The 7,243-nt window shown below is 47.1% G+C and overlaps 1 protein-coding gene across 6 annotated transcripts in view; it reads left to right on the forward strand.

Annotated features, from left to right (window-relative positions):
• Window positions 1-7,243, forward strand: part of ATG13 (autophagy related 13) — a 65,586-nt gene continuing 58,343 nt past the window's right edge. For all 6 annotated transcript variants that reach the window (XM_082271125.1, XM_082271126.1, XM_082271129.1 and 3 more), the window contains exon 1: window positions 1-97. The gene's annotated coding sequence lies outside the window, so the exon portion shown is untranslated. The remainder of the gene's footprint in view (window positions 98-7,243) is intronic.

A 7,243-nucleotide genomic window follows, 5' to 3' on the forward strand; every position in this document is an offset into this window, starting at 1 on the left:
GGGACAGAGGAGTGGAGCAGCCGAGGCTGTGCTGCTGAGCTGGGCCCAGTCTGGGCCTCCATTACCATAGAGAAGAGGAGGTGTGGAATGAGAAGAGGTGAGCTGTCGGCTCATACAGGCCTCCCTCACACTGAGAGATCTGTGTTTATCTGCATTCATAGCACCTGGACAGGTAATGATCTCCTTCACACCCTCAATAAACCATTGGTCACACCATTCTGGTGGCTTGGACCCTTTATAATGGGCTGCACCTAGTTCTGGAAAACCATACAGCAGGTTCATTCTGAGTTTAAAGGGAAAGGAAATGCAAAACATTAAAAATTGTGAACAGGCAGGCTTTGTGTTGCAGAGAAGACACGCAATGTCACCTCTGCAATGAAATACTTGCCTGTCGGTTTGCAATCCCTCTGTATACAAGGGTCTCCAAACTACGGCCCTCCAGCTGTTCAGGAACTACAATTCCCATCATGCTCAGTCATGTCCCTTCATGTCAGAGTTTTATAAAGCCTTGTGGGATTTGTAGTTCCGCAACAGCCGGAGGGCCCTAGTTTGGAGATCTCTGTCCTATAACATGTATGCTGAGCATGCGCAGGTAAGTTTTAAGTTCAGCTCTCATTCTGTGTGTCGGGGTGACTACACTCCTGTACATGTGCTGCTAGGTTTTCAGTTCAGCTCTCTTTCTGTGTGTCGGGGTGACTGCATTCCTGTACATGCCCTGCCCTGACTTCATCCCACACAGGCCAATGAAAACAGCTGGAGAGCAGCCCCTGAAAGAAGCCGGGAAAATAATGCCAGTATCGGCGACCAACCTTGAAGTCTGTAGACGGTTGGCGCATAAGTATTTGTGCTTTTAGTATCACTTTAAAACTGGTAATGGGCTCAGGCCTGTTTGGGTCCTAGTCCCAACCGACCTGAGCAATCCAGTCATAGGCATTTCCTGGTCTGTGCAGCTGTGAACCTGGAAGTGTCTCACTGCCTATGATTAGCAGAGTACAGCGATGGCTTCCTGGCTGGATTTCTCAGGTCGGTTGGGACTAGAATCCAAACAGGCCTGAGCCCTTTACTATTTAAGACTAGGGATGGGCTCAGGCATGTTCAGACACAAGTCCAAACCTGCCTGAGCTGTCCCACTGAGAAGCTGAGGCGGATTCAGACTCCTGTCTCAATACGCCTGAATCCATCACTGATTAAGAGCAACTCTGAGTTGGCGTGAAGAAAGAGTGGGCCATGTATGTGCTGGGAAGTTATTTTGACAGCTTCCCCCACATGGCTTACATTTGCAGGGATGCCAGTGGCTGCATTGCTTCCTAGCAACCATTGACTCCTCCTTGGCCCCTTTAGGCTACCAGCCAGGAGATTCCAATAGCTGAACATAAAGTGGTAGAAAAACTCACATTCAATAGTTTTCCCCATCTAAAGCAGCCTAGAGTAACCTACATATTGGCTTCATTCATATTATTCCAATGTGTGCCCTTTAGGATAAATTGATGATGTATTATTCAGCGACGTCACCAACGCATTCGTATTTTGGCTTTTTTTTTAGCAGGGCTTCTGTTAGAAATCTCCAGGCCCCATACAGCCTACCTGACAGGGCCATTCTCCCCCGGCCGAAAGGGACTAAGGACATGGATTGATCAGTCCCTGAGGCTGCAGAGATGAATGAATAGGAAACACTGTGAGGCTTCCTGCTCATTCCCAAACTGAGGCATAGTGAACACAGTTTACAATGCTTTAGTGATGAATGGACACATGAGTGATTGGTACCGATTCCTCACAGTGTTCATTCTGGAAAGAAAAGAACCAGTAAATATCATATTTACCTTCCCCTTTCCCCCACTCTCCATCCTGAAACATCCCCAAGGTTGGACACGTAATGTGTTTCCAATGCTGCAGGTGCTGCCCGATTCCGGCACTCCCTGTAACAGCAGTACAGGGAGTACAGGGAGAATTTTCCTGTACTAGGTATCACTTTTTGAAAATAGTGCAGCCCTGCGGGGCTCCGACCACACTGCCGTGTCATTTATTCACACAGCTCTGAGTTATGAACTACAAGCCCCAACATCCTTGTATCCTTGAGTCTTCTTGTCAGATCGTATCTGCTTGCCCGTATGGGATGTAATGACACACAGATATACTGGCAGATATGCTGGAGACCTGCATGGCATCAGCGATCTGCTTTATAGGCTCCAAAAAAATAGTTCAAGAAAATGTGCCTTTTAATATTTTTTCTTTAATTCTCTTCCAGGGCAGCATATGAGAGATGGGCTCCTCCCTTCTGAAACAGGAAACGCAATGATAGTCCACCATTATAAAAATGTCAGTCACACCAGTGTGCCTCAGTTTGATTTTGTTTCCTCCAGATCCACAGGAGCTGCAGACGTTTATTTTTCTCCAGTCTCTGTGCTAATTGCAGGGGACTCCCTGGCCAGCCTCCCATCAAGCTCAGCGGGCTTTTGGTTGTGTAGGTCAAGGGCAGCAACTCGGGGCAAGCTGGCCCCTGCCTGAGGTTTCACCCCTACCGAGGGGTATGCAACCACCCCCCCCCCCCCCCCAGCTGCACTAAATGTCGATAGCATTCCCCCAAAAGACCACTGCACCTGGAGTCAAGCCAGCTGTTCAGTCACCGGCATCTTAAGGGCTTCGGCTGACCACGAGCTGTCCCTCCAGCCGACAGCCTCATCACAGAACAGCCCATCCACGCTGCTGGAGGAGCAAGATGGCGGCAGGCCGCGTGATTTTTGGAACCCTGCAACACTTCTGGTGACGCACTTCCGGTCCGCAGCCATCTTGGTGAAGGCGGAAGCCCTGATGCTGGACGACAGAGCGGGGCACTTCCACTTTCGTCATTTATGGGCAGCAGCGCGATTTTTAAAAAAAGAAGAAAGAAAAAGGCAGATGGACTCTCTTCCCTAAAGCAACACACCAGCATCAGAAGGCACACATTTTTCCTTCAGAAGATACGGACAGTTTGCTGAGAGCCATAGCAGATACACTGGGCATCAAAGAGCAAAAAGTCACAGAGCTTTCCTTACGCGATAAGATGTACAAAGACTTCCAACCGAAAAAACCAAGAACATTTCCGGTACATGAGACTCTGAAAAACTTAGTCAAGAAAGAATGGGAAGAGCCAGAAAAGAAGCTCTTCACACCAGCTGCGATTAAGCGCAGATATCCTTTGCAGAGGAGGATACAGAATCCTGGGCAAAATGCCCTAAAGTAGATGCCTCCCTCACCAGAGTCGCAAACAAGTCCAACTTAGCCTTCAACAACTTCGGGACCCTCAGTGATCCCATGGATAAGAAGAGAGGCACTGCCAAAAAGAGCTTGGGAAGCTGGAGCAGTGAATCTAAATCCGGCCATAGCCTCCACTTGCACGGCTAGGACCTTGCTAGTCTGGCTGACTCAGCTGCAAGAGCTGCTAGGAGAAACCCCAAAAGAAGAGTTAGTAAGGACCATACTCACACTAACAAGAGCAGCAGCATTCCTAGCAGATGCTTCGGCTAAAGCTGTAAGGGTATCAGCCAGAACCACTGGTCTAATTAATTTGGCCAGGAGAGCCCTGTGGCTGAAATTGTGGGGAGGAGACTTCGCTTCCAAAAATAGATTGTGTGGAATCCCCTTCACAGGCGATTTACTGTTCAGTCCAGACTTGGAAACAGTTCTAGACAGAACCGCAGCCTAAAATAAACGGTTTCCTCAAACCAAAATGAAGCAGGGGAAAGCGCCCTTTTGTCAGTGCAGGAGATTTAATAAAGAAACGGGACCAAGGAAACGCTGGACACAACAAAACAAAGGCAAGGGAGACTTTATCCTCAAGCCATCCATTCCAAGATGGTATGGCAACCCATTATCCTAATGTGACTAATATTTTGGTTCCTTGTTCAACCAAAAGAGCGCTCCAATGGTGGTTCAACCCACCGATTTACCTCGAGATGCAGATGGACGCAGTTTGATCCGGTGCGGATCATTACGGACACCAGCACTCTGGGATGGGGAGCGCATATGGCGGATTGTTGCGTACAAGGAAAATGGAACCCCGATTGGTCTCAAGCATCTTTAAACGTGAGGGAATTTAAAAGCCATTGAGGAGGCGCTAAGAGCATTCCAACCGGCCATTCAGGACAAAGATGTCTGGATTCAGTCAGATAACACTACAACGGTGGCATACCTGAACAGACAATGGGGAACAAAATCGACATGTCTAATGAGTCTGACGGAAACGATACTGTCTTGGGCTGAGAGAAACATCAGATCCATCTCCGTCACACATCTGAAAGGAACCGACAACATGCTGGTGGACTTCTTAAGTCAAAAAGCCATAAAACGGACAGAATGGTCCTTAAATCAAGCAACCTTCTCATGGATCACTCAAACCTGGGGGTACCCGAGGTGGATCTGTTTGCGTAAAAAATAAATAGGAAACTCCCAAAATTCTTCTCCCTGAACCCCACAGATGGAAACATCGGTGTAGACGCATTCAACCAAAATTGGGCATACCAGCTGTGTTATGCATTCCCTCCAACTGCCCTAATACCAAAGGTAGTACAAAAGATCAGGGAAGAAAGGGCAATAGTGATACTTATTGCACCCCATTGACCCTAGAGACCATGGTTCAGTCACTTGAAGAATATGTTCAACCATATCTAATGCTTCCAGACATAGCGGACCTCCTAACGCAGGGGCCAGTCAACCACCCGAACCACAAGGTCATGAAGCTTTCGGCCTGGTTCCTGAAAGGGTGAGGCGACAGTGGAAGGGTCTGTCGAACAAGGGGATAGACACCATTTTACTCAGCAGAAAACCTGTAACCAGAGCCATCCACAAGAAAGTGAGAAAAATGTTTGTCTTCTGGTATGGGAGCAAAGGAGACCTCGACAAGAGGACTATTCCAGCAATCTTAGATTTCTTTTGGGAAATGCTCTTGTCTGCTCCTTCCTGTAACACTGAAGGTCCAAGTGGTGACCCTGTCTTCCTGCCTAGATATTAGGATGGAAGAAGATTCCTTCTCTCGTTAAGAGCCAGACCCACAAAGTTCACCAGAACCCCGACATGTGACTTCTCCACAGTACTTAAAGGATTCTTCTCTATACACTTTGAACCATGGGAAGAATGCTTAGATAAATACCTTGCACTAAAAACAGTATCCCTAGTGGTGCTTGTGTCAGCGAAATACAGGCTCTATCTATGATAGAACCTTCTTGTCTGATTCAGACGGATAAAATATTCCTCACCCCAGACCCAGCTTTTCTACCTAAAGTCTCTTCACCATTACACAGAACACAGGATGTGGTTATCCCCTTCCTTCCAGGTTGCATGGATAGCAAGAAAAGTGTTACAATAGAGCAAGCTAGATGTAAGGAAAATTCGAATAGCTTACCTTGAGAGGACTAAGGATTGGCGAAAATTGACCACACTATTCGTTTTCCACGCAGGAGTCAACAAAGGGAAACGGGTCTCAAAGTACGATAGCCAGATGAATAAAAGCTTGTTTTTCATTCAGGCAGCCTACCAAGCACCAAACCTTGCCCCACCGAGCGGAGTCAAAGCCCACTCGACGAGCTTGAGCATCCTCAAGCACAGAAAGGGCCGGGGCAAAACCGAAGCAGATTTGCAGGGCAGCGACATGGTCGAGCTTCAATACCTTCGCAAGGCATTACTGCATCTACCAGCTGTCTAGTCAGGACAAGACATTCTGGTTGCAAGGTGCTCCAGACTTTATCCCTTCCCTAGTAAGTTTTGCTTGATACAGCCTCTCAGATATTGCCCTGGAAAACAGTTAGAAGAAAACAGTTAAGTACCTGGTAACTATTTTCTAAGAAGTTTTCCAGGGCAGCACTCGTTCCCACCCTAAACAACAATACAAAAGGGTTTTGCGGATTCCTAAGCTTACTGAGGGTTCCTTCGGTGCTTTACTATTACTGAGGCACACAGGTGTGACTGACATTTTTATGATGGTGGACTATTGTGTTTCCTGTTTCAGGTGGGAGGAGCCTATCTCTCAGATGCTGCCCTGAAAGACTTCTTAGAAAAAGAGTTACCAGGTACCTAACTCTGTTTTTATAAAAAGTGAACTTTTATCCTTTAAACTAAGAGACAGGAAATGCTTGCTGACACCATTACCCACTGGCCACATTTGGGTTATTACAGAATCTTCTGGTCGTCAACTGATTAGGACCGAGACACTTGTTGCTAAGATGGCAGAACAGCTGACAGCGTCCTAGCAACCAATGATGTTGTACATCCGAGTCTAAACATCCACTGACATGAGTTCAACCTCAGTGCCGCCACCCAGCATGCTTCCAATAAATTTGTGTAAATTCTACGTCATCTCCCCAGTGTGTGTTACCTGCAGTTAGGTGGATTTAGCTGTGCCCCGTGTGATACTCTGAATGTGTACATTTAGCCCCATTTCACACTTGCCCTAGGTTCACGTGTGTTTCTGTGGGCCGCAATTTGAGCGGGGACGGCAGTCCATTCATTTCAATGGGCTGCTGTGCCTGCATTTCCCTCAAAAAAAATTTCATGCACCTTTTTCAAAGCATGGTCCGCAGGGAAATCGCATGGTAATTTTGACCATGTGATTTTTTCCTGTGGTTCCTGCACATGCACTGCAATTTAACATATGTGGGGGTGCCATTTAGAATGAATGGCAGCTCTGCACATTTTCACAGAGTGGCACGTTTTCACTGCGGGTGGTTGAGGGTGCAGAATTGCTGCAATTCCCGCACCCACAAGCAGAGGTGTGAACCAAGCCCTAATGTACACTTGCCAATAGGGCCGTTAGCTGCAGGAGACTCAGTGGGGGTTTCCAGTTCTTAGCAGGTAATCGCTCAAGCAGCGATCACCTGCAAAATGATCGGCCCTGGATGCAGACTGTCTGCTTCCAGGGCCCATCATTCGCAGGTGGTCGCTGCTTGAATGAATACATGTGAGCAGCTACGATTCTCCCCAGTGGAAACCGAGAAATATTAAAAACCGAGAGCATTTCCCCTTTGAAGTGATGTTCTCTCACTACTTATTTCCCAGGAAGTGAAATCTTAAAGCGGAACTAAACCCTCCTATGCTTTTCAGCCAAGGAAGCTGCCATCTGTTAGGCTTCATTCACAACATGGTGCAGAAATGTCCGTTTTTTTTTTTTTTTTTTTTTTTTTTTTTATTTTCACACATTCTGCAAGGGCCCCAAAAAAAAAAAAAAAAATGTTCTTTATGTACCCTGTTTACACCACAAACACTGGTATGGTGC

The sequence above is a fragment of the Pelophylax lessonae genome, assembly GCF_965119305.1.
Source record: "Pelophylax lessonae genome assembly, chromosome: 10".
In the NCBI taxonomy this organism is placed as follows: Eukaryota; Metazoa; Chordata; class Amphibia; order Anura; family Ranidae; genus Pelophylax; species Pelophylax lessonae.